Source organism: Peromyscus californicus, unplaced genomic scaffold (genome assembly GCF_007827085.1).
Source record: "Peromyscus californicus insignis strain IS unplaced genomic scaffold, ASM782708v3 Scaffold_18__1_contigs__length_77618521, whole genome shotgun sequence".
NCBI classification, from domain to species: Eukaryota; Metazoa; Chordata; class Mammalia; order Rodentia; family Cricetidae; genus Peromyscus; species Peromyscus californicus.
This window is the reverse complement of record NW_026294480.1, coordinates 14,290,542-14,317,821: the sequence shown is the minus strand read 5'-3', so window position 1 is coordinate 14,317,821 and position 27,280 is coordinate 14,290,542. Positions and strand designations below refer to the sequence as shown.

The window sequence follows — 27,280 nt, the reverse complement described above, 5'->3', positions numbered from 1 at the left end:
ACAAAGGGTCAGGGCAGGGTTCTGTATTTTGTTTTACAGGATAATAGAAATACAATCTCCCATAAATCATAAGGCCTTGGATACCTAGGTGTCTACAGCAGAAGGAAAGAACCTATTGGTACCATAATACAGGGTACTATTTCACTGCCTAACATCTATATCTCTTTAACTCTAAAAAGTTATGGTCCCAATTCCACTATAAATCAAGCTGGCTTTGGAGTTGGAATGTGACTTTCTCCTTCTCTAAATCCAAGCATGTTGCTAAAAGAAAAAGTTAAGAGATTCTGTCTTATATTAGAAGAGCCGCCTGGTGTGGGGCAGAAGAAAATCAATAATCTAGAGACCATTGTCATCAAAATTTTATATCTTTCCATGCTTGTCCTTGCTTTTGGAGAATCCTTTCTCTATCTAGAATAAAACCAAAATTTCCATTTTGATATTAAAATTGTTCAAGTTTTTCTACAATAAAAAACAAGCCTTTCCAATAGCAATCTCTAAAGGCTCCAGAAGGAAGATAGGGCCCCACAACAATGACTCTGCCCAATCCAGAATGATGCCATGGTACCCATGAACATTACTCAATGATCAACTTTGGACTGAAAACTCTCCAGGACAGTTCCAAGATGAGATGGTCCATCATACTACACTTCTGAGATGGGAATCTCAGATAACCTTACCCATTACTCTGAGACTGGCTGTAGAATATACAGCTAGCCCTATTGAGACCTACCTATCTGAGCTTTCTTACAGAACCCCACAGAGATACTGTCATCCCCTAAACAGCAGGAAGTGATTCTAAGAAAATAACACTTTCCTAAAGGTTTCATTTTCTGTGGGTTATGGATAATGGTTATAAGGTTGGGGGTGGAACAATAAAAATTAGACTCAATATTCTCCTTAAGAAAAGAAAAAGGGAATGAATAGGTATAGGATATTAAAATAGATTATTATATATAGTAGTAAACTAATTTAGCAAAATATCAGCTGTAGATAATTTGCATGGTTATGGATTCTTGTATATTGATACAAATGTAAACTATTTTATATTCTTATTTAAGGTAACTTATATATTGGTACAAACACAAAACTATATTTGTTGTATTGTACATCTATTTCTACTCCTATTTGAAATATCTTGTATATTGATACAAATGTAAAATTATATTTGTCATACTGTATGTATGTTTTACTCCTGTTTAAGATATTTTGTATACTGGTACATATTTAGGATCATTGCCATAATGCATAATGTACTAAAATTTTCTACCTCTGTTTAGGACATTTTGTGCATTGTCACAATTTTGAGGTCATTGTCCTTTTACTATATATTTGTTTACAGACTGTTTACCTTGTTTTTGTGACAACTTAGTCCTTAGGTTATTTAGGTAGAAAAGACTTACAGAATTATAGTCACCTATGCTTATCATTTCTATATTTATGTTAGTTAGGTTGTCCACATTTATAGATACATAGGTCAGATGGATAGGTACTCTTCAAACACTCCATAGACCTAGAGAACATAGCATTAAAATAACTTAGAATTCTGTTGATGTGAGACATGATTGCTCCTAGCAGCACCAATCTGATCCTGAGAGAATGTTGGACTTCTAGACACTTCATTTGGAAATTTGTCTTCTTCTTGGTGCATAATGGCCTGCTGAGCAAAGAACCTTGCCTCGGTTGCTGACAGTACGAATGCTGTCCTTTCTGGATGAGCAGGACACAAGAACAACAACCACTGAACTCTGCCAAGACAGGGTTTACCCTTTCTTGGTCTTTCAAAATTCCTGCTTCTGAAAATGGTCTGTCAGATATTCTAGGCCTGTAGCCAAATTGGATGCCCCATCTGTGCTGAAAAACTTTAGGTGACTGTCCAGACCGCCAACTGTCTCTATTCTCGAAAGATTTTAAAAAATTGCTTGTATGCATTCCCCATTTTCTCAGGTATTATTATGTTCTCTCAGGTCTTTGTTGGGATTGAAGACTAATAGTTACAGTGACAATCTTCTTGTATCTTAGCTAGAACATATTAAGTACTAGATTCAGATTCTTCAGAATAGGACAGCTTTTGGAATAATCTCTGTAACATGCCATTTACCTATGTTCTGGACATCTCTGGATTTTAGTATGTGTCTATTGTTTGATGTTGTTCTTGATGGTTGTAGTTCCATTTTGCTTAGGTTATTACCCGTTATTTCTCCTGGACAACACTTAATAATCATTCCTATTATATATAGTTTTGTGTTAGGTTAGAACTTTCTTATTCTACAAAAGGGGGAGATGTAGTGGGTAGCTGTTCTAGCTATGACCTTGAAGCACTGCCCCTAGTGAGGAAGCAGGTAACTGTTACACCTGCCTATGACCTTGAAGCACATGCCCCTGGGGCATGGCCACGAGGTACCCTTAAGACCTGGGATGCATGTACTTGGCTCTCTCTTCACTTTGTTGTAGGATTTGGATGCTGGGATGATCTCAGGCAGAAGAACAGTGTGGGACCATCCCTCACCCTTTCAGGATCCTGCAATAATTCCTCTGTTCTGTATGGTGAGTTTCTTTCTCTAATAAATTCCTTTGCCCTTTAAGCAGACTCTGTGGATTGCTAGCGATATTTCTCATATTAACAAACTGTATCCAAATAAAATCACACACAAAAAAAAACCTGTGGAGTCCATTTTTTTATATATTGTTCAACTACTCTTGAATATGAGGCCTGTCTTGGAGTGGTTACTATACCCAGTGTCAGTCCATTAGCAAAAGCTGATTTTTCCCTCTCCCAGCAGATATAAATGACAGTTCAGTTGTTAACCTTTAACCTAGTGACTAGGTTTTCATACATTCATTTTTTTAAAAAACATAACAAAAGAAAATATAAGATAAAACAAAATTTATTACATCAAAGTTGGGCAAGACAAACCAACAGAAGAAAAGGGCCCAAGAAAAGGCACAAAAATCAGAGACCCACTTGTTCACACAATTGGGAATCCCACAAAAACATTAAACTGAAAGCCATAATACAAGCACAAACCAGGACCAGGTGCAGACCCGAGGAGGCCCTGTGCATGCTGCCTCTGTCTCTGAATTCTTGTGAGCCTTGCTCAGTTGATTGAGAGGACATTGTTTTCTTGGTGTTCTCCATCCCCTCTGGCTCTTGCACTCTTTCTGCCTGCTCTTTCATGGGGTTCCCTGAGCTCTGAGAAGAAGGATTTGATGGAGACATCCCATTTAGGGTTGAGTGTTCAAAGGTCTCACACTCTACATAATGTCAGGTTGTGGACCTCTGTATTTGTTCCCATCTGCTGCAGGAGGAATTATTATTAATGAGCCACACTGAGTAGGGCCATTGCTGTAGTATGGATCTTAAATATCCCCAAAGGCCCATTGTTAAAAATTCCTGCTTCCTAGGTAGGTGATGAAACCTCTGAGAGGCAGAGCCCTCTGAGGGTTTCTTAAGTCACTGGGAGTAGAACTGTGAAGGGGGCTGTGAACCTTGGTTCCATTTTGTATCTTTGCCTGCTGGTTCATGATGTGCTACACACAGTCCCACAATGATGTGGTACTTTACCAGTGGGCCAAATAACAAATCACAGGTTGGAGCCTCCAGAATTGTAAGTCAAAACCAATTTTTCTTTATATATATTTTGTTACAATTGAAAGTTTACACATCCAGATGACCTGAAATTTAGGCCCAAAGACCAACCAGGAGTCAACACACACACACACACACACACACACACACACACACAGAAAGAGAGAGATATACCTATATGCATATGTATAGTGTTATGGACTGAACTGGATGCCTCTACAGTTGACATGTTAACATTATTAAGCCCCCAGAATCTCTGAAGGTTATATATTTGGACACCAGGCTTTTAAAGAGGGAATTCAATATAATTCAGCCTCAGGCTGGACTCTTATCTGCTATAACTGGTGTTCTCACCAGAAGAGAATGTTAAGAAAGAAGCATGTATGTGTGCAGGTGAAAGCCCATGTAAGGACACAGAAGAAGATGGGATTTGTAAGGCAAGGGGGGCTGGCTTAGAAGAGATCATTTTTACTGACACATTTGATCTTGGGCTTGTGGCATCCACAACTATAAAATTAATTTTAATTCCCTATGACACCAGTGTGTGGTATTTGGTTATAGCAAACCTAGAAAACTAATTCAGGGACCACATTTTCCAAACTAAGAATTAGGGCATGGGGCCCAACACGCACAAATGATTCATACACACAGGGACTGAAATACCTTTGATTAGAAACCCAGCCATGCTTACTACATTACTACTCATTGCTACATAGTCTTACTTCCAAACACAATTTTGCCTGATCTTAGGAAAATGCCTCTACTTTATAACATCTAAGAAAGAAAGGTCCAGTACTGTAACTGGAAATCTACCAAGCCCAGCTCAGAAACTAACGCAATACTGACATGCATCCTCTTCGGGTTACTTAAAAAAACAAAATGTAATTTAAAAAGGAAGAAGCAGAGAAACCAGACTTCTTTCAGACTTAACATTTAACTGTGATCTAAATTATTGTAATGTCACACGGTTCTATTTTTAGGAAAAGAAGCAAGCTAGGAATCCTGCATACGTCTGTGAACACCAGGCCTTCAAGAGAAGTGGCACAGGATAGCTTTCACAGGCTCTGAGGCCAACTAGCTGTAGAATTAGAAGAGACCTACAGTGGAGAGAAAAGGATTTTTTTAAAACTAAATGTCATTCAAGACCTAAGTCCAAAAAGGAATTGCAAGTTGGCCATGGTTGTCTATACAGCGTGTACTGGACAAAATGCCAGCTTTTCTTCCTCAAAGCTAGAATCAAAAAGAAGAAAAAATTGAAACTCTTGCTTATTAATCACCCTCCAAAAATGTCAACATATATACATTTAAAAGCCTGCAGGAGATCCAGAGAAAAATGTTAACGCATGTAGAATCCTCATGAAATGTAAGCCAGGTGTGAATTGTTTTGTTTTTCTTCAGAAGAGCAGACTCACAGGACTTCCGTTATTACCCCCGTGGTTCAGTTCTCACCATAGGTTAGAAAAATGCAGCTGAGTAAAAAGGAAAACTAAACTCTGGATGTTTCTGGACCAAATACAAATATTCAACTCTGGGGGTAAGATGACAAAATAGAACCAAATATGAAATTGCCCAATTCGCAAAAGGCAGTGAAGAAATAAGCACAGCTAGAGAAAATTAAATTACATCCTGTCCTTAAATAAATGGAGCAGGGAGGTCTCATGCTACATCTTTGAAAGAACCCCGAACCAGGTGTTTCTAAAATCATATTTCCCAAAGCAATACTGAAATACAAGAATGAGGTGATAAAAAGTTGGGTGAAAAACCTCCCCAGTTCATAGGGAAGACACTAACAAGAATCAGTAGGTGGCCAGGGGAAGTGAAAATGAATGTTTCCCTGGAAGAGAACTCACCCACCAGGACTAAGGGAATGCGTGAATTCCTGGAGAAGGCTATCTCTACAAACAAATGGGGCTTCCTGTCACACAAAGCCAGACTTTCTTAAGAGGGAAAGCAAAGAAGCTCACTGAGATTAGCTGGATCCAAGATACAAACTGTACATGAGTCAAATTTTAAATTCTCAGCCTTCCTGTAGATTAAAATTGCGGATCCAGGAAATGGAGTAGAGAAGAACTCTGTGAGAGACAGCTTCAGAGCGGGACCACAGGCACCAAGTCCTCTTTCGCCACTGATAAGGGGCCTTGTGCAGGCCGCTACACACTGCCAGCACCGTGCTCTCATCTGTGGAATGGGAACTAGTATCAAACCGATGCTTGAGGCTAAAACTAGCCGATTTAAGAAAGCTCCGTAGAAAATGCCAGGCTCTTGGCAAGGACCACATATGTAGACTTCCCTTTCTTTTCTCCTGCTGGCCAGGGAGGAGTAGAGGATCCACCAGAGAAGTTCCTTTATGCAGCGGATGGTGACTAACACAGAAACTCACAACTGCAGATGTATAATAAATAAGTACATGTAGAATGCATAACCATAAATAGTACATCACATCACACCCCTCCCCTACAAAGCTCAGGGACCATTGTGGAACAGGGAACCAAAAAGACTGTAAGAGCCAGAGGTAGAGAAGGACCAGAGCAAAATGATATCTTCTAGAAATGAGAGGACCACTGCCCTCACGAAGTCACAACAGCTGTGGTTACCTGCCTAAACCCTGCCAGCTCAAGCCAGTTAATGGGCTAGCACGGAGCAGGAAGGGAGGGATTCATGAGCCCCGACACTCAAAAGGTAGCATCTGATAAGTGTAAGGAATATGGAGTCTGGCTCTGAGATTTTTTGGATCTGCACCAGGTCGGATGGATTATAGGGAGGAAGCACACCGGAAATGAACCAGAGTTGGAATGAAGAACATCTCTTTACATCTGAATATATTCATTTTAGTGTGTCCATGAGACATTCAGGAGTAAATGTGGGACTAAAAATAGCAGAAAAGTAAGGGGGGAAAAAGATATTTTTGTGAAACACAGTGCAGGGGGTGGTATTTGCTAGAAAGAAGAATGTGCAAGGAAAACGCTGGGAAGAAAGATAACAGTCGGGATACGCTGGCGTGGAGGTCCAGCAAGGGGAGGGCTGAGGAAGGAGGAGGAAGGAGACACAGAGTAAACACAGGAACTCCCCCCTCCAGCCATGTGGCTGAGTGTGGGCTACTGCAGAGGAAAGGAAGAAAAGTCAAGGAGGGCTCTGGAGAGAGGAGGGAAGGTTAAAGTTGTTAAAGGGGCAGCTGGTGAACAAGGAGGAAAAGCAAGTAAACAACGGAGGCGGATTGCCATCAATTTGTAGTGGCACCAGTTTGCCTGGAAAGGCAATTATTTCTCGCCATGATAGTCTGAGTTGAGCTGGGAAATCCTCAGTTGTGGTTTAAAAAAGAAGAAGAAAACAAAACAAAACAAAAACATCACAACGGAGTTAAGCAGCTCAAGGGAAAATGTTCCCATTGTCTTTGGGATCCAGGCTCCACATGGTATGAATTTGGTCTCCAAGAGTCCCATGGTTACTGAAAATGGATGACTCAAGTGACCAGAGGCCTCAGTGACAATGAGCTGCCTGGGAAGAGAAGGCAGAGGGTTGAGAAAGCTGAAAGAAAGGTAAAGCAAGAGAGGCGGGGGTACCCACACCTCTGCAGCAGCTCCTACTTCATACTTTCCTCTGGCCAAGCTGTCATCTGCTCTGGACAGTTCTTTTGCAGGTCAGGACTGGGCGGTAATGCCCAGAGAAGCAGTTTTAACGGGTGCAGATGGATAGCTACCCCAGCATCCCCTCCTCCCCATGGTGAGCTAACTCGGGGATGTTCTCTCCTGTCTCCCAGAGTTCCCCAGCTCTCTGTCTCTCAGGATGAATTCCAGTTGTCCACAATGAGAACTTGGTTGGCATTCTACCATTCAGTAGCTTACCTCCCTTGGTTGTCTCAACACTCCACCCACTCCTAGCAGGATTAATGTCCATATATACTTCCTGTATTTAAAAGTCTGTTTCTTAGGGTACTTGTCCAAAATATAGGTCCTGTGGCTGTGGTTTTTCAGAAGTAAATTTATTTGGAGCTCAGGGGTTTGGATCTTAAATATCCCCCAGAAGTTCATGCTTCCAAGGTCTGTTTGGTCTCCAAAGCATCAAGGTTCTGCAGTGGAGCCCTTAAGCAGTCATTGGATCATGGTGGCTTTGGCCTTATGAACATATCAACCTATCTATGGATTTGTTCCTTAATGGGTTATTGTGAGGTGCTAAGAACTTTGGGAGATGGGGCCTAATTGGAGGAAGTGCATCATCGAGGATGCGTCTTCAATGGGTCTCTTTGCGATCCCCTGGGATGTGTCTTCAATGGGTCTCTTTGCAATTCCCCACCTCTGCCTTCTGGCCTCCAGGAAGTGGTTAGTTTTCCTCAGAAACACACTATGGTCATAGAACTCTGCCTACCAAGAGAGAGCCTCAGCAACCAGACAGAACTGTGGACTGGAGCCAGGGGCCAAAGCAACTCTTTCTTCCAAATTGTTTTTCTTGAGTAATATATATATACACACATATGTATTTATAAATACTTAATGTCACGTGTTCTGTCACACTTGTGTAAAGATGAGCAACTCAGAGCTGTGAAGGGACTGGGGTGCTAAAATGAAGTAGAAACAAATGCTGTTGGCTCTGAGGTAAAGAAGCATCAGGGACACGTTTGGGTTGTCTACATGGATGCCCAGTTGGCCTTAAATGTCACAGACGTTGACCTAGAGACAGAGACCATGAACCAAATCCCTAAGGCTTTCCACTATGAGAGTGATCAGAGGATCAGTAGACAGCAACAGCCTTTTAGTGGATAGGATCAATTAGGTCGGCAACATGACTCAAAACAAAGAGGATTTTCTGTTGGTTAAGCAGCCTCGTGACTGGCCGCACCCCGCGGCAGCCATGCCAACGGAGGAGAGTGCTGGTTGGTGGAAAAATCACGAGCCATGGTTACCTTTCTAGAGCTTTATTGGGAGAGAGAGGGAGAAAGGGAGAGAGAGGGGGAGAGAGAGAGAGAGAGAGAGAGAGAGAGAGAGAGAGAGAGGAAGGAAGGAAGGAAGGAAGGAAGGAAGGAAGGAAGGAAGGAAGGAAGGAAGGGAAGAAAGAAAGGACCACGTGGAGGGGGGAGTACAGGAGAGAATGCGAAAATGAGAATGCACAGAGGGCACACCTGCTTTTCAGGCTGGGACACCACCGTGGCAGGCTGGTGATGCAATTAAGGACAGAATCCTTACATTTTCTCACTGGAGAAATGGAGCTGTGTCCAGGCACAGGGAAGAGATTGAGGGCAATCCCTGATTCAGGGCATGCATGAAAAGGAGTAGCTGCCATTCAAATAGATGTAAGCAAGAAAACAGCATCCCTGTCGGAGGCCCACAGATCTACAGAAGGCTTATGCAAAGTGCTCACAATGAAAAGGACAGGAGGTTCCTGATAGCCAAGCAGAGGGACACAAAGAAGGGCTTGAACTGGGGGGAAACAACACCCAGACACTGTGTTTATTCTGAGCAAGCCTCTGGGTGACAGTCTCCTCAAGCAGCGCCTTAGGGGGAAGATGACTGCCTCTGAGACATGAAGCAGGGAACTCAGGGCCCTGCTTACTCCGCATGTGTGACTGGACCCGGAGAGAATGAGCTCATGGGCTGCCTCTAGACTGGGACTCTCTCAGAGGCAAGAACAACATTTTTCCTTTCTCTTTTTCAAGACAGAGTTTCTCTGTGTAGCCCTGGCTGTCCTGGAACTAGCTCTGATTTAGAGATCCACCTGCCTCTGTCTCCTAAGTGCTAGGATTAAAGGTGTGTGCCACTACTGCCCAGTTACAACTTTGTTCTTTATATCATGTACTACTTAAAAATTTTAAAAACTGACATATAATATATAAATGTGTGAAAATATTCAAGATAAGGAACTAATAATAGTAATATCCACATTCTGGTGTTGCTGTGTTTTTAAAAATATCTAGGCTTCTTTTTTCATTTCTAACTTCTAATTCCTACCCAAGTAAACAGCACTGGCACGCATCAGGACTGCCTTCATAAAGACTGCTATTATCTGTCTGGGGTTGTTTTCAGAGAGGAACCTGCTTGGTTGGTAGCGGCTTCTGATGTGGACTCAGCCTATGCTCTCTGAGGCGTACGAGGTTAATGTAGAACATTTTGAACTAATAATCACCAGCTCCGATGGAGACAGGAGTCCTGGGAAGATGACCACATAGACTCACCCTCAGGAACAAAGCCTTCCTGCTAACAAACTCTGGTGCCCATAGACGGTGCCCGTCCCCTCTGAAGGTCAAAGGGAGCCTTAGTACTCAGACCCCCACTTCTTCCTGGGATTCCCACATCCAGAGACTGATACACACTGAGGTGTACATACCACGCTGAGTCAGCCCCAAGGCTTCCTCTCTTCTCAGCTGAGCCTCCCTCACTTAATCCTGAGTCCTTCTCTTCCTTTTCACAGACACCAGTCCCCCAAATACTAAGTGCTGTGATTTGAATGTGCACCCCAAATTTACATGTTGGAACATAGTCTCCCGAATATGTTGATGGTATTTGGAAGTGTAGAATTTTACAAAAGTGAGGCCCCAATGATGACACCAGAGGATTTGCAAGAAAAGACACAAGGACCCAAGCTTGCTCTGTCTCTCCACAGGATACCCTACACCAGCTCATGAAGCACAATAGGGCTTTCTTTTATCAGATACTAGCAGGTGACAGCACCAGGCTGCTGGCCCTCCTTGCATCCAGAATTCAATTACTTGTGTATTTTCCTAGTCTCAAGTATTTTGTTAGAGTGACAGAAAATGGACTAAGACATTAATAAACACCCCACATTTAATCTCCTTTATGTGGCCCTTGAATGAGTGGGAGCCTGATCCGGTGCTATAGTTTATAGGAAACAGGATGGACATTATTTGCTAGGTATTGATGACAGGGAAAGAGCTTGCCCATTCATGTGGAGTTAGACCTCTATTAGCATCTCATATTTTTCCAGGGAAAGAAATAGCTCGCAGAATAGCAACATCGAGTATGAAAAGGATTTAGAGGATAAGATCCAGGTGACAGAGGTTCTGTTCTTGTCTTGACCTTCTGGAGAGAAATAGCTGTATCCTCACAGGCCTCAATCCATCCAGCTAGGTGAGTCATCGCTCAGGTAACTTCAGTCACCCAGGTAACTCGGGCTGTCATTTTGGAGCCCATGACACCTTCTAACATACTGGTAGAGGGCACACTCTTTTTCTGAAGACAGAAACATTGTCTCAAATAGAACCATTTTGATGAAATATTTGAGAGATGTTTTAAGTGATTTAAAAAAAAAAACCCTACTCTTAGGGTTGTCTCTTACAGGCAAATACAGAAAGTCTACAACCTTTGAACAAAGTGTATTATAAATGTTGATAGTTCAAAGTCCACTGTCTCAGGGAAACAAGAGTATAAGCAGAGGTCCCCCATTCAGTAATACCTCCTGAAAACCCACCATGTGCCCATCATTTTGTAGACATCAGAGTTACCAGTTTTTCTTCTTTAGTGGCTACTGTCTTGCACATGGGAAGTCTCCTGGGCTGAGCACTAAAGCCTATTCAACCCCTGTGTTGTTCCAGAGCTTCTACATCCTTGTGAGGCAACTGCTTTCCTAGGAGAGAAAGATGAAACTTCTTAGACCTCTGGATGTCAGAAATGTAGCCCTCTTCTGACTCCTGCAAAAACTAGAGACCGTCTATAGATGCTTCTAGAAGCTCGCTAAATTGAAAGACGTGTCTAGTACATTTATTGCTACACAAGAGAAAAAGGGCAACAAAAATATCCTTTCTCAAGTTACGTTGGGCCATGTTAAGAGGTAGTGACTAAGGTTCCCATGCACAGCAAGGTTGAGAAAGTGTAAGTTTTAATAGGTGTCTTTCCTGAATAAGGTACTAGCTACCTCGATGTATTATCGTGCCTTTCACACCCCTAACAATTGAAAACAGAACAGGATGAATATCCTTAATGCTACTGAGCCGAACACTTAGAAATAGTTAAAAAGAGGGAGTCTAACTCATGCGGTTTTCACCACCATTTTTTTTTTCTTAAAGATGACAACAGGAAGCTCCCTCTGAACTCCTTCCACTACTGGCTTCTGATGGACTACCTTCCCGTTAGAGCTCAGGACAGGATAGCCATCCTGGTTTCCCCAGAGCTCAATGCGGGCATCAGGGAATGCTGGGAAATCAAGACAATTGATCACCCACCCTAAGAATTATTTGGAAATGCTGTTATACGTCTGTCTATGGTTTGAATATGAAGTGTCTACCGTAGGTTTGCGCACTTGGGAACTACTTGCCAGCTGAGCAGCTTTGGGAAATGATTGGGAACTCAGGGTACTGACCCAGTCAGCGGATTCACCCCTTGACAGATCTGTAATATTGTGACATGATTGGGAGATGATCAAAAGTAGAAGGGTGGGGTCTAGGTAGAGAAATAGATTCCCAGGGACACACCTGGAAAGATGCGTCTTATCTCCCCTCTGTGCTCTGTCTGCCAAGAGGCAATTTGCTTTTCCCCACTTCTTGCTTACCATCATGGTACTCAGGCTCAGCTCAGGACCTCAGCAGTAGAGTCAACCACTGTGGGCTGAAACCACTAGGAACTTTGAGCCAAGAAAAATCTTTCCTTCTGGACCAGAGATTTTTCAACCTTCTGAGTGCTGTGACCCTTCAATACAGCTCCTCATGCTGTGGTGACCCCTAAACATAAAACTATTTTTGTTGCTACTCCATTGTTGTTTCAACTCTGGCACAGTGGCTGTGCCTTAATCTACTGCTAGTTCAGCCAACAATTGCAGCTCCACAGTTACCAGCCTGTTTCTCTAGCAGTGGCCCAGCCACTCAGACTGCAGCCTGGTGGGAATTCTCTCTCCACAGGGACCAACCCTGTCCGTGTCACTAAAGGTAGCTTTAACTAAATAGAAATTTAGTTAAATCATTCTATTTATAAATAAGACTTGAGATTCAAAGGCTAGGGTGAAAACCTGCTAGCTCAGAGAGGCTGAGTAGCAAATAGTTAATCTTCTCTCCTTGCTGGCATCTCCCAAAGAGACTCATCCTTCCTCTCCATTGCTACAGGCCACAAGAATATGAAATAGAGATTCAGCTGTATATGATAAAGCTATACCTTGAAGGATCAAGGAATCCTTCCAGAGGAGAAGTCAAATATCAAGGAATATTTGATGTTATTCAGTTTTTAATATACCAGTTGTTTCCTACTATCAATTTCTTGTGTGTCCATAACTCCTAGGCCATAACTGCAAACAGTATAAGCCTCTCAGACTTACTGCTGATCTGTACTAGGCAATAACCCTACAAAGACAACACCTGTTTCCTAGGCCTAGGAGATGGGCAGATGTATAAATGCATAGCTTTATTTCTCATGCAAATGAAGCTCAGATCATCCCTTTCTCTCATAGGACTAGTGGCATCCCAGAGCTATTGACTCAGAACAAAAGGATTTTTTGCATGACCAGGTAGAGTGAAGACTGGGGCAGAATTCCTGACTCCAGGTGAGGGTTAGAATGGCTTGCCAGAGGAGAAGGCAGCAAGGAAAAGTCTTTGCAGATTGTAGGTGGATTGGAATCAAGTCAAGAGAGGAGAAGAGGAAGGAAAGATGGGGGTAAAGGAACACAAGATGAAGATGAGATTGATAGCAGAAGAGCTTAGTTAGGGCTATGAGATGACAGGAAGAGAAGGGACAGGGAGGAGCTATATATAAGGATAGAAATAAAGTTGTGTAGATAGAATTTAACCTCAGAGGAATGAAGTAAATGGACCAAAAAAAAAAAAAAAAAAAAAAAAACCAATGTACTTAGATTCTTTTCCCTCAGATTACCCCATACTGGCCATAGTGTCTTCCCCAGGACTCTGGGAGAAATCTTCTTTGGGCACACCCCTGGAAAAATTTTGACATTCCATTCAACAAAAAAAGCTGAGCCACTTCAAATCTTCTAGTGCATCTCTCTATCTCTCCCAGATGCCCTTTGATGCTCTGATTACTTTTTGTCAACTAGTCACTAACTCAGCCTCCTGACCTAAAGTTAATTTTATTTAGTTAATGCAAATGTAAACTCAGGGTTCACAGTGTGATTGAATATCCCCCAATACTCCATAACTGTAGTTCTGCTACTGTTATGAGTCATAATGTAAATATCTGTGTTTTCTCATGGTCTCAGGTGACCCCTGTGAAAGGGTAGTATATCATCAAAGGCATCATGACCCACAAGTTGAGAAATGCTGTTCTAGATGGTCAGTCTAGACAATGAATTGAAGCCCAACTTAATGCAGTTGGTAAATTCGGTGATGCTCACAAGTGAAAACCAAAGGTGCTGTGAAATAATCTTTCTATAGACTGTGAATATGCATTACTCTCATTGGTTTATAAAAAGCTGATAGGCCAGTTGTCAGGCAGGAAGTATAGGAAGGACAGCCAAAAACAGAGGACTCTGGGAAGAAGAAGGCAGAGTCAGTGGAGAGTCCAGCCAGTCACCAAGGAAGCAGGACATGTAGAAAATGAGGTAACAAGACATGAGCCATGTGGCAAAGCATAGATAAGGAATATGGGTTAATTTAATTGTAATAGCTAGGTAATAACAAGCCTGAGCTATTGGCCGAACATTTATAAGTAATATTAAGTCTCTGAGTCAGTTATTTGACAGCAGGCGGTTGGACAGGAAAACTCTACCTACTCAAAGGCAATGGCTTGTGGTGATATTGTGTTCCCAAATAAATTGTGTACCCTAATAAATTTATCTGGAGTCAGAGAACAGAACAGCCACTAGACAGACATAGAGGCCAGAAAATGGTGGCACACACACCTTTAATCCTAGCATTCTGGAGGCAGAGATCCATCTGGATCTCTGTAAGTTCAAAGTCACACTGGAAACAGCCAGACATGGGTGACACGTGCCTTTAATCCCAGGAAGTGATGGCAGGAAACAGAAAGGTATATAAGGCATGAGGATGAGAAACTATAGCCTGGTTAAGCTTTTAGGCTTTTGAGCAGCACAGTTCAGCTGAGATCCATTCAGATGAGGACTCAGAGGCTTCCAGTCTGAGGAAACAAGATCAGCTGAGAACTTGGCGAGGTGAGGTTTGCTGTGGCTTTTTCTGCTTCTCTGATCTTCCAGCATTCATCCCAATAACTGGCACTGAGTTTTTTAATAAGACCTTTTAAGACTCGTGTTACAATGGCTGGGGTGCAGCAGCTGGCTTTTCCTCCACCTGCCCATGCCTCTCCTTCCCCATTGGTCTCTGGAAGTACATCCATCAAGGAGGCTTGGATGCCGTGGATCTGTCATTGCTTCTTTGTAAGAGTGATGAGAGTGCACAAGGAGACTCATACCTTCTCTAGATCAACCGATGCTTAAATTATCTGCTTACCTGACTAAGAATCTGAAAGAAAACCAATATCAGAAACTGGTATCAAATCTCAAGAAACTAACCTGACAGTCGTGGCTCATGCCTTTAATCCCAGCACCGAAGAGGCAGAGACAGGCAGATCTCTGTGACTTAGAGACCAGCCTGGTCCACACAGTGAGTTCCAGGACAGCCAAAGATACACAAAGAGATTCTGTCTCAAAAGAAAAAAATATCTCAAGAAAACCCACTTATTTCTATAGGTAACTAACTATAACTAATACAATGATTAACATACCTAGAAGTCAAAAAATAAATGAAACTAGATGACAATGTCCTCATCTGGCTCAAAGTTAACCCCTACTTCATTTTAGCAAGTGCTCCATGAATTACAGCATTACATCATTACGTCAAATGCCCGTCTGCAACCTTCCTATACACTCCATATCCACAAATTCATTGAGAATACACAGAAGTAAATTGCCTCTATTCTGAGTTGTGTAGATTTGCTTTTAAATTTATTTTCATTCCATATGTAGTATAGTATAGTGACTATATTAATATACAGTATTTTACATTGTACTAGGTGTCACATGCAACCTAGAGATGATTTAAAGTATATTAGAGTGTGTAGGTTATAGGCACATACTGTGCCATTTTATAAAAAGAACTTGAATGTGCAGATTTTGGTACCCACAGGAACTACTGAAAGTAAAGAAGTACTGTATGCAGCAAGAGTGTCCCTAAATTATCCTTTATATTCTTAAATACAGGATATTTAACTCAGTTTAGTTTTGTTGTGACTCATAGACCCATAGCCTTTTGGTTTTGAAATAAGAGGAGATGAATGCATGTATTCATTTCTGAGCAAACACATGTCGTCTCAAAGGGAGCTGGACTCACCACAGGGACCACAAGCCGGCCATCCACATCCAGGACCCAGACCCATGCTTTTCTCACAGCAGGCATTCGATAAATTCTTCCCAGCGAATTCAACTGCTTCTTTCCTCCACTGGTGTCCAGCCGTAGATGACGTCATAGGTGTTTATATGTTCATGTGGTAATACCAAGAGTAGGCTAAAATAGGGAATGTGCAGACAGATTAAAAAGGAATATTGGAGCCGGGCGGTGGTGGCGCACGCCTTTAATCCCAGCACTCGGGAGGCAGAGCCAGGCGGATCTCTGTGAGTTCGAGGCCAGCCTGGTCTCCAAAGCGAGTTCCAGGAAAGGCGCAAAGCTACACAGAGAAACCCTGTCTCAAAAAAAAAAAAAGGAATATTGGATTGGTATATCCTGCTCTTCCTGCCAAAAAGGAAGTCCTCTTGTGGCTGTGGGTCCCAAGAGCCCAGAGGAAACTCTAAAAATGGTCCCAACATGAATCATTGTGTTAGGAGCACTGATCCCTACCAATCTAGCAATCTACTTTTTCAAAAATCTGCTCTAAGACTAAAGACATGGCTCAGCACTTAGGAGTGCTACTGCAAAGGGCCTGGTTTGGTTCCTACCACCTACATGGTGGCTTACAGCCACCTGTAACTCCAGTAACAGAGCAACGCCCTCTTCTGACTTCCACAGGCCCCTCCACAAACTCATGGAGCACACACACATAAAAATAGTAAGGAAATCTTTTTCAAAAGCCTGCCACCTTAAGTCACTCTACTGCTTCCCAAGCCCTTCAGAGGTGTAAGACTCGGTTACCCACAGCCCAGTCCCACACAGATTGCAATCTCTGTAGGTCACAGCAAGGAAAGGTCATTGACTTTTTCCCGAGAAGATACAGAACTAGAAAAGGGAGGAATCATAAATGAATAGGTATGTCCAACATGCCTAACAGGGAGCGGGGTAAAGAAGAGGTGATGTAACATACTTAATCGATTACAGTTTCACACAACACTGGAGTCTTCCTGTTGACCAGAGTGACTTGTCAAAGTTCAGGCCTTAACTCAGGAAAGGACAGACAGAGGTGCACAGGTAGGACTGGACAGAAAGGGTCAGATGGATTGGATGGGGAAGCCAGCAAGGCTAGTCTGCTAAGACTCTCTGCAGCCTCTCGGTGCATCTCTCCCTCCCCTGAGGCTTAGACAAACCTTCCTGGAATGGGAGTCATACTCTACCGCTGGACAAGACACAGGGTTTCTTTGCACCCAGCTCCAAGAGAGGGAAAGGCCAGGGAAGGGCTTTGGGAAAAGGGGGAGGGGCCTAGCTTTACCAGGGGAAGAAAAGCTCACATTTCTGGCTTGCTTGGGGCAAAGAAGAAAAAGTGAGAGATGGAGGAGTAGAAGGTCAAAGACATATTTTCTCCTAAAGCTCTAAAGACATTTTCTGAACTCCAACATGGTGGAGACCATCTTTCTGCATGATGGATTTTGAGGAAATGCACTTTGGAGAGAGTGAGCAATAAGGTCATATCGGTCACAGACCCTGTCACACGTGTGCCTTTATCTCTAAACTCTGAGAAATTAACATCTAGACCTATAGCAGACAGTCACTACTTTGAGTGGGTGACATTTTACATAGAATGTTCATATTTACGTAGAAAGCAGCCATTAGCCAGAAACACACAAGCACCCACCCACTGAAATAATCTTTGTTTTTACACTCAGATTTGTGTAAATTACACTCACACCATTTCTGCTATTGTCAAAGCAGCCTCATTTTAAAGAGATGGTTATAAATCTATTGAATGACCTATGTCTTGGGTTTGCTAAGAAGTATTTGGTCACAGCTCATGTTTTAAAAAGAATAAGGTTTAATTCAGTTTAGTGTAACACCTACCCACAGGACAGAATAAGGGAAAACAAGGGTCTTGTAAGTAATAGGCTACTAATAAAACAGATCACACCAGTGGACACTGGTGCCTGAGCCCCTGGTTCACTGTAAGATGTTGCTCAGCTCCGTTGTAAACATGGCAGTATGAGTGTGTTTTTCTAATGGAAGACTTTTATTTATTATTTATTCATTAAAATATCACGCCTGCACACACACTCTCTCATGGTTGTCTATGCTACATTAATGTGAAATACAAGCGTGGATTTTTTGTTTCTTGTAGAACTGGTTTTCTTTGGGGGGGGTGGCATTTCAGAACACGTCTCATTCCATTTCATCATACAATGAGATTAATACTATCTATGAGAAAATATTCTCTACACCGGCCAAAACAAATTGTTTTAAACTTCAAAAGAAAAGTGACATATTTTTCATTTTTTGCTTCTAGATTTAATAAAGATGAAAAGCGGGCTTTACAGGCAGACACTGCTTTCCTAAGGGGGAGGGCAGTCTTTTCATTGCAAAGACCCATAGAGAGCCGCTGGCACTCTATGTGGCTAGACTAGGGCAGGATTAGTTTTCTGCATTAGGTGCTTAAAAGCACCTCATTCAGGTGTGTGTGTAGGGGGGGTGTTTTCTGAGAGAATCTTATTCTTAAATTTGTTTTCCTTATGTTCATAACAGCTTTTGTACATGTTGCTGGGAAAATACACATTAATATCTCAAATTATGCATGCACTATACGTTATATAAATCAGTGGTTCTCAACACGTGGGTCACTACCCCTTTAGGTTCAAAGGGCCCTTTCATAGGGGTCACCTAAGAACCTCAAAAAACACAGATATTTATGATTAATCAAATATTATATATTATGATCCATAACAGTAGCAAAATTATAGTTATAAAGTAGCAGTGAAAATAATTTCATGGTTGGAGGTCACCACACCATGAAGAACTGTATTAAAGGGTCACAGTGTTAGGAAGGTTGAGAATCACTGGTATAAACTAATTATGACTCTTGTGTCCATTACACCATTACTTGTCAGAGGACTCTAACCTTCCCAAGTTAGCACGAGATAATAAATGTCCTAAAGCACATTCTGGTCAATAATGTCCCAAATAACATTGACAATGTTTAGAAAGTTTTCTGTTGGATGAATGAGAGGCTACTTTTAGTTTTAAACAGTTCATCATTTCTGGGGTGACATGTTTAGGCAGGTAAGTAGGTCAAGCATGATGGGATAAAGTATATTTCTTTGTTCTTGTGGGTTTGATTTTTTTCCTGCATTTGAAATGTGTCTAGATTAAAAGACATCAAAAAAAACAGCTATCATAATGCCTGAGTAAGAGGGTTTGCTTTGTAGCTCTTTTGATTTGGGCTCTTAAAAATGTAAGTTGTTTTTTTTTTTAAATAACTAAACATAGTTCCCAATGATAACATAATAAAATAGCAACAGAAGTCATCCCTATCTGTGAGGCTGGGAATTGCAATAATTTAAAAGTTAATATATTTTTAATCCAAATCATAAAACAAGATAATTTGCACAATTGCACCAAAAGATTTTTAAATCTAACTAAACAGATGAGTTTAAAAGGAAGTAGACTGAAGATAGTTGTCATTCATCAGTTCTTTTGATGCTTAGTAATTTAACTCAATGCATAGGGCATCAGACCAGAATTCTTCATTTAGCTCACAATTGTGGGAGTCAATACACTGGGTTGGGCTCGGCTGTGTGGTTTTGTTGCTGTGTAACTCAGTTACTTGTGTGTCTACATTCAGCTGCCGGTGATGCAGTCAGTAGATGACTTCTCAGTGTTGATTCATTCCCACCAGTTTCATTCACACAGTTGGCAGGTACCTGACTGCCGCGTCAAGTACCTTACCTGTCGTCCACCTGGCATCTCATCCTGTAGACGTCCGGGTTAGCAGAGAAGAGTGGGGAAGGAGTAAAAAGAGAGAAAGGGATTTCAAAAACTGAAAAGGCTCTTGAGCATCAGGCTCAGGATCAACATAAATTCCAGGTTGCCGGGAGATCTAGAGTAGACATCATCTCTTCTTATTTTTTAAAGATTTATTTTGATGTGAGTGTGTGTCTCTCTGTATGAATGTGCAACACATAAATGCATGCAGGGCCCACTGAGGCCAGAGGGAGCATTGAATCCTATGGAACTGGAGTTACGGATGGTTGTGTGTGCCATGTGGGTGCTGGGAAGCGAACCCAGGTCCTCTGCAAGAGCAGCAAGTGCTCTTAACCATTGAGGCATCTCTCCAGCGCCTTTTTTTTTCCAACCATAATTTATCTTTATTCTTGAGAATATCATGTATGTATGTATATGAAACAGGATCACATCCACCCCCACTTCCCTTCTCCAACTTCCCCTTTATTCTCCCAACCTGCCCTCTCCCAACTTTATGTCTTTTTTGTTAGGGTGGGAGATAACCTACTAAGTCCAGTTAGGAGCTTGGGTTTAAGGCCATCCAGTGGAATGTGGGAAACCTACCAGTGGCTATATCCTTAGTAAAGAATGACTTCCTCTCTCCCAGGAGCTATCCACTACCCGTGGTGACTCAGTGTGGAATGGAATCTGGACATGCCTCCCCCCATCACCACCTATGCCAGAATTTCAACTGGCATGACCTTGTGCAGGTAACTGCAGCTGTTGTGTGCTCATGAATTTATGATAGCCATTTCATATCCAGAAGATAACACTTCACTGAACTTCTCCACATCCTCTGGCTTTTACATTTTTTTTCTGCCTCATTTTGCAACATTCCCTGAGTTTTGGTGGCTGGGAGGAGGTTAATAAAGATGTCCCATATAGAGTTGAACACTCATGGACTCCATCTCCATCCTCGTGGTCCTACTGCAAGGGCATGGGTGCAGGACCGACAGAATTTGTGACCATTTGTACAATCTGTCAAAGCATCAAATTACTTTTAAACAAGCAGCATTTAGAAGCTGTGGACAAAACACACATTGCACTTGACTTTAGACATGTTGATAAATGTACCATAGCTTGAAAACATGAAGCTAGAATTGAGATCAGCCAATTGCTTAGTATTCAGATTGTATTTGAAAATATTGGACATCAGTAAGGAAGTGGGAGAAGAAAGAGGAGAATCTCAAGGGTACACTCTGGGGTGAGGGAACCTCCAACCTAACAGGTCCTGGAGAATAAATAAAAGTGGCAACAGAAGTTGAGGAAGAAGGAAAACAAAGAAGACAGGTATTGTCCATGTCTCATTCATCAGGAAGAATGTGTGAAATGCTGCTGATGGGTGAGGTGAAGTGAGAATTGAGTATAAACCATGACATCAGGACAGCAGGGCAGGGGAGGTTCTTGGAGGCTTGAATCAGGAAACTTGGGATGGAGGCTTGGACGAAGACCTCACTGGGAAATCTTTAAAAAGCAAAGAAAGAGAGGAATTGAGGGAAGAGAGGATAGACCATCATTATGAGGATTTTTGTCATAAAAAGAGGCAAAAAATGAGGAGCTCGTCAGGTAGATGAGGTACAAATAGCCAGTGGATATCAGTTTGTAGTAAGTAAGGCTGACAAGTAGACGATAAAAGACGACTCAGATCCGTGAAGCTACTCTGTGACAGCTAAGAGAAGGTGGGCATGGTGTGCAGAGCTCACCCAAACAAAACAAGAACAGAGGTGGCTGACGAGATGACTGCCACTGAAGAGAACTCAGACTGCTCCATGAACAGTGTGCAGAAAGCCTGGGGCCACCAGGCTTCCTACTCTCTACCTACGGTCTCTGACGTCCAGACGCACAAGGCAGGTTGAGAAGAGAGGATGCCTGGGGAGATAGTAACAGGTGAAAAGGCAAGAGTTCCAGCTACGGAATGTACAGGGCTAGGGATCATAGTTGAGACTAAGTCTGCCTGAGTGTGAATTTTACCTGGGCCTCGTTCAGGATATCTGATGCTGGACACATCATTTGGTTTCTCTAGACTTTGCTGTCTATCTACAAGCTGCTAATGCCAACAGGGTTATCTTCACCAGTTAATGCATGGGGTAATCCGTGCAGTGTGTCACTCCTGGAAGTTTCCAGGCTCCTTATAAGCACATATTAATAGCAATTACCAATTGTAAAAATACTTGCTTAGAGCTTGGGTCCATTCTTTTCTCTCTTCTTTTGTTGTTCTTAAATGAAAATTTGCATAACATAAAATTAACTATGTTAAAGTTTAGAGTTCAATAGCATTTCTACACCTACAATGGTGTACAACCACCACCTCTTACTCTAAAATATTATGATGATGTCAAGAGAAAGTCCGATTCCAGTTAAGCGTCATCTGCATTGTTCTCCCCTTGGCCCATGACAACTGGTTTGCTTCTTGTCTTTGTGGATTTACCCCTTCTGGATGTTTTGTTTGAATGGAATATTATAATCCATGATCTTTTGTGTCTGTTTTGTTTTTCCTTAAAGTGTTTTCAAAGCTCAGCCACAGGGAGGCATATACAGAGCCTCATTCCACTTTCGTAGTTGAGTTATGATAGTGTGCATTTGCCACATTGTGCTGCTCACCATTCACCAGCGAATAAGAGAGTAAGTGGTGTCCACATTGAACTACACGAATAGTACTCTATTCATACAAGTATTCAATTGCTGGGTCCTATGGTCTACTCCTTTGATAGCACAAAACAAGTTTACAGAGTATGTTTTTCCATTTGTTCATTCAATTGCAAAGTCTGACATCCTGGGGACCTTTCCTTTGCATCCTGGAACCTGGAACTCAATGTGTCTTAAATTCAATAGAAATGTTATCATCATTAGACATTGGTACTTGTGGGAGATATCAGTGTGTAGAATATGAGAAGAGATTGTGTAGCCTGCGGGGCATTTACCCACCAACCCCACAGTTCCCCGGAGTTTTCTTGAGTAAGAGCAGCAGGAAATACTAGATAGAAGGATGTAGATTGTGGAGATAAACAGACAGAAAATACAGGATAGCCTCGAGAGGGCCTGGAACCTGTTCCAATGATCCCTGACTGTCTCTGCCCTTAGGGTATTTATAGAAATGCCAAGCGGTGGAGCAAAAGACCTCCTCCCCCCCCTGAGCACAGCCAAGTGCAGACCATCTCAGACACCTGCACTCAAGACCATGGTACAATCATCCTCTCTATGCAGACCTGCTGGGTAAAGCCACGAGGAACCTGAAAACGGGCTCCCACAGTGGCCATTGTATCTCAGACCCTGACCCATTGTACAGTTCCCTGAACCACATGAAAAGAATGAAATGTTTGTATATCTTCCATCATGGTACCTACATACACACATACAAACACGCTGTCTTAGCTGGTTTTCCATTGCTATAAAGAGACACCATGACCAAGGCATCTTACAGAAGCAATAGTTCATTGGGGGCATGGCAGCAGGCAGGCATGGCACTGGAGTAGTAACTGAGAGCTTACTTGTCGAAACAACAACCATGAGGTAGAGAGAAATAGCTAACGAGAATGGCGTGGACTTTTGAAACCTCAAAGGCTACCTCCAGTGGACACAACTCCTCCAAAAAAGCCACACCCCTCATCCTCCCCCCAAACAATAACCAACTGAGGATTGAGCATTCAAATATCTGAGCCTATGGGGACATTCTCATTCAAACCACCACACAAGCCCACCCACATACACTTAAGACATGAGTCTTAGAAAATCACTTACAAAGTGTAATAAATACTTAGTGTGAGGATTGCATAATTCCCTTAAGTAGGAATTACCACTTTGAGACATATTAATTTCTTCCCAGAAGTGGGACGGGGCATTCCCCCTTGTATCTCTCCATATGCCTTTCCCCTAATTTCTGCTACGTGACTTAGTTTGTAGGAGAAATTAGGGAATGTGGCCCTAAAGTTAAAAGTGTTTTCCAATGTTTCAAAATGCAAATACCATTCTTAGCTCACAGGCTGTTCAAAACAGAGGAAAGAGCCAATTTTAACTGGTGGGTGATTCCTAGAGAAATCCTTACGTATCCCATATCATATTTCTTAGCATTTAAGCATCTGTGCTAGCCTGCTCTCAGGGTCTGGACAGGATAGATCCTCAGCTGCAGCCACTGAGAGCACCCCCTGTGCTCATTCTCTAGGTTTCTTTATAAAAGGCGGGCCTTGCCCACCTGCTGTCTCTCTTTTTCTCTTCCTTCACTCTCAGGGACTGGTATCTGTCCCCTTCTCTGCCCCTTCTCTCCCCTCCCCTCAATAAACCTCCCAAGTGGGCCCTATTATATGGTTTAACTCCTTCATGCCATTTTAAAAATACAACATTTGTTGCTGTGACTTGGATAGGCTCTCTCGGCAGTCTGAGATGTGCCGGGACCCTGGAAGCTGATCTGCCTGTGACAGCCCTACTTCCCCACCTAATGGATCACTGGGACTCTCCATCCAACACCAACGATTGGTGAGCACCCCCACCCCTTCCTCATTTATGGCCATTTCCCACAAGTGAGGCTTTGTTTCCCTAGCATAATCCTTGCCTTCTGGCTTTTCTCGAAGTCCTGGGACCAGGCTACTGTGTCTCCTCTGGGCTCTCAGCCCAACGGCCCCTGCTTTTTTGGATGACAGTACATTGAGCAGCCTGTGCCTCCTCATCGGTCCTCGCTGAATTTCCGGGACACTAGAAATTCCAGCCCTTGGACCTTCTCTATCTCACTCATAGAAAATGCACCTACCTCCATATCTAGCACCTGGTTTAAGGGCTTAACTTACCCGCCTTTGCGGTCAGACTTGGTCCCATACTCCTTAGATGCCAATCAAAATGGCCGCTTACCAGCGCCCCATATCCCAGTATTTCACGGGACCTTTGCAACTTCTGCCTGCGATCCGATAGATGGAAGGGGGTACCCTGTTTTCAAGCTTTTCCCAAGCCCTTTTGTTTTTCCTTCCTGCTCTACTCAGCTCCTGCTGGCTACAAAGCTTGCAGCTGTGCCTCCCTGTTAAGCTGCATTTCCCCTACTCAGCCTCTGCCAAAGCAGTTACATCATCACCTGTCTCCAGGCCCTTTTCCACAGCACGTGCACCCTTTAAAAGCGCCCGCCAGGCAGAGCTCTTTCTCTTTGCCTCGTCTCTTGCCTCTTCCTCCTCTCCTTGCCTCTCATTCCCTCTCTTGCCTCCTCTTCTCTCTCCTGCTTCTCTTCCTCTTGTCTGCCTGCCTCTCTCAAGTCCCCACTCCGATGCAGCCTTTCACTGTTTCAATCTTCCGCTCTCCCCCTCCCAAGAAGCCTCTTACATTAACTCTGTTGTGTGTGGCATGTTTGCTTAGCGGCATACCCTGGCAGGGCCTGCCAAAGGGTACCCACTTCAGGCTAGGACCTTATCTGCCTGCTCCACCCACAATGGATCTGCTCTTTTCCACCTGCAACAAATCTGCTTTCTCATTCACTGACAGCTTCGCCTTCCATTCAGCACCAACAATTGGGTCTCTGGTGGGGCTGCCTGCCTCTGACCTGGATGTGAGATTGGCCTCAGTATTCCTTGGACCAGGCAGTCGAGGAATCGAGAAAGAATTCTCCACTTTCTTTTTTTTTTCTCTGCTCCAAGACCTGCTTGTGTCTGTCTTCTCTCTCTCTCTCTCTCTCTCTCTCTCTCTCTCTCTCTCTCTCTCTCTCTCTCTCTCTCTCTCTCTCTCTCTCTGTCTCTCTCTCTGTCTCTCTCTGTCTGTCTCTCTGTCTCTCTGTCTCTCTCTCTGTCTCTCTCTCTCTCTCTCTCTCTCTCTCTCTCTCTCTCTCTCTCTCTCTCTCTCTGTCTCTCTGTCTCTGTCTCTCCTGTCTAGATCTGCTGCAATGTGGGAGTCAGAGATGGAGAAGCCAGCTTTGTCTTGCTTACACCGGTGTTTTTCCTTTCTTTTAATTTATTCAACTCCTGTTTAATGTGTGTTTGTGTGTGTGTGTATGTGTGTGTGACACTTGGATTTAACCCTATATGTGTAAATGTAAGCTGGGCTTAATTCTGTGTGAATGTATGTATAATGAACTCAACTCTGTGTATATGTGCATATAACTATTGTTTAGAAAAACATGCTTTAAACAGCAACCACGTGGCTCTTCATCTCAGATAGTGACCTCATTATGATGTAAACTGGACTCTTGTATGATGATAAAAATGTAAAGGTATACGTGATTCAACTCTGGTTTAGAATATACTCTATATGGTGATAAAAATTTAAGGTTATAAAGGTCTATTCAGATTTTTAAAAAGCTGACTCAGAGATTTACACCTAAGTACTTATGTATGTATTCTATAATGGAGGTCCTGGTCCTCTGAGAGGGTCCTTTTCCCAGGGTTGGGCTTTTGGGCAGAGGCCCCCACAGCTTGTCCAGGGCACTGCTGGCCTCTGCTCCCACACTCCTGCCCACAGCCCCTTTTCTCCTGCCCCCATTTGGATCTGGGGATCTTCCCCCCGTCACTTTTCCTTGCCTTCTCAGGAGACAGCCGTACCAGTTTGGTACAAACCTGTTCTGTTTTCACCCATGGGATGGCTATTTTGGTTCCTTTACCAGATCAAAAAAAGAGATAAGCTCACAGAACAGATTTCAATGTCACTTTTTACTATTGACCGCCTTTCATAATCATCTCCTGGTGAATCTGATAACAAGAGGGTGTCAAGGTGATACTGTGGTGTTGGGAAAGAACCAGGGGCTTTAGGGTTTGTTTATGTGAAGACAGGAAAGCTTAAGTGCTGATAAGGAGAAAGTGATTTGAGGTGTATAAAAGAACGAAACAGGTTCCAGACTTCTCTCTCTCTTGCTTTGTTACTGTTCACAAACTTGGCATTAATTGACGGGATTCTGATAAGCTTTTAGTCGAGCTCTGACACAGTACTAAATACTGTACTCCACCACTCCAGCATCCTAGCCACAAGTTCAGGATTTTAAATTCCCTTCGGTTGCTATCTAATGTGTCTAAAACTTCTCTCTTTTTGTAAACTCCAAGTTCTTGTGAGCTCCAGGGAGTCAACTTGTCCACCTCGAACAACATCTTGCCAGGTCTAAGTGGTGCCGGACAGTTCCACAGAGCCTGGACAGCGAAGTGAAAAAGCCAGCTACCCCAGGACATGGTCAGCACCCTAGTTTTCTCAGGTTCCCCAAAGATGATCGATGCCTCCCCAGGCCAGCAGGAAGCAGTCTCAAAAACACAGCACCCTTGTCCCCACCTCTTTCTAGCTCCTCACCTCTTTATAATAAAGAAAAGGGAGGTGTGTCAGCATTTAAGCATCTGCACTGGCCCGCCCTTGGGACCTGACAGGATGTAACTTAGTGGCTGTGGCCACTAAGAGCACCCTCTGTGAGTATTTGCTGTGTTTCCTTGTAAAAGGTGGGCCTTGTACACCTCCCATCTCTTTTTCTCTTCCTTCACTCCCTCCCCAGGGATAGATGTCTGCCTCCTTCTCTACCCCTTCTCTACCCTCCCCTCAATAAACCTCCTACGTGGGCCCTGTTGTATGGTGTGACTCCTTCGTGCCATTTTAAAAATACAATAATATTTAAAAGAGGTACAATTTCAGGATGAACTTATATATATATATGCATATATATATGTATCTATATATTTGCAAAGTGATAAGTGTATGTACATTTTCATAAGCAGAAAATTACCTCA

The 27,280-nt window shown here is 42.8% G+C and overlaps 2 long non-coding RNA genes across 3 annotated transcripts; one reads left to right on the top strand and one right to left on the bottom strand.

The window, feature by feature from the left end:
* LOC128113397 (uncharacterized) lies at positions 1-25,249 on the bottom strand. 2 transcript variants are annotated; one of them, XR_008219431.1, is made up of 4 exons: positions 24,392-25,249; positions 15,813-15,986; positions 14,369-14,945; positions 1-11,158 (listed from the first exon to the last, which is right to left on the bottom strand). It is a non-coding gene; the product is annotated as an uncharacterized LOC128113397 (long non-coding RNA). The 2 variants fall into 2 exon arrangements; XR_008219432.1 differs by lacking the exon at positions 14,369-14,945 and having other exon boundaries at positions 24,392-25,218.
* LOC128113398 (uncharacterized) lies at positions 20,107-27,055 on the top strand. Its single transcript, XR_008219433.1, has 3 exons — positions 20,107-20,323; positions 23,972-24,083; positions 26,615-27,055. It is a non-coding gene; the product is annotated as an uncharacterized LOC128113398 (long non-coding RNA).
* Positions 27,056-27,280: the final 225 nt, after the last annotated feature.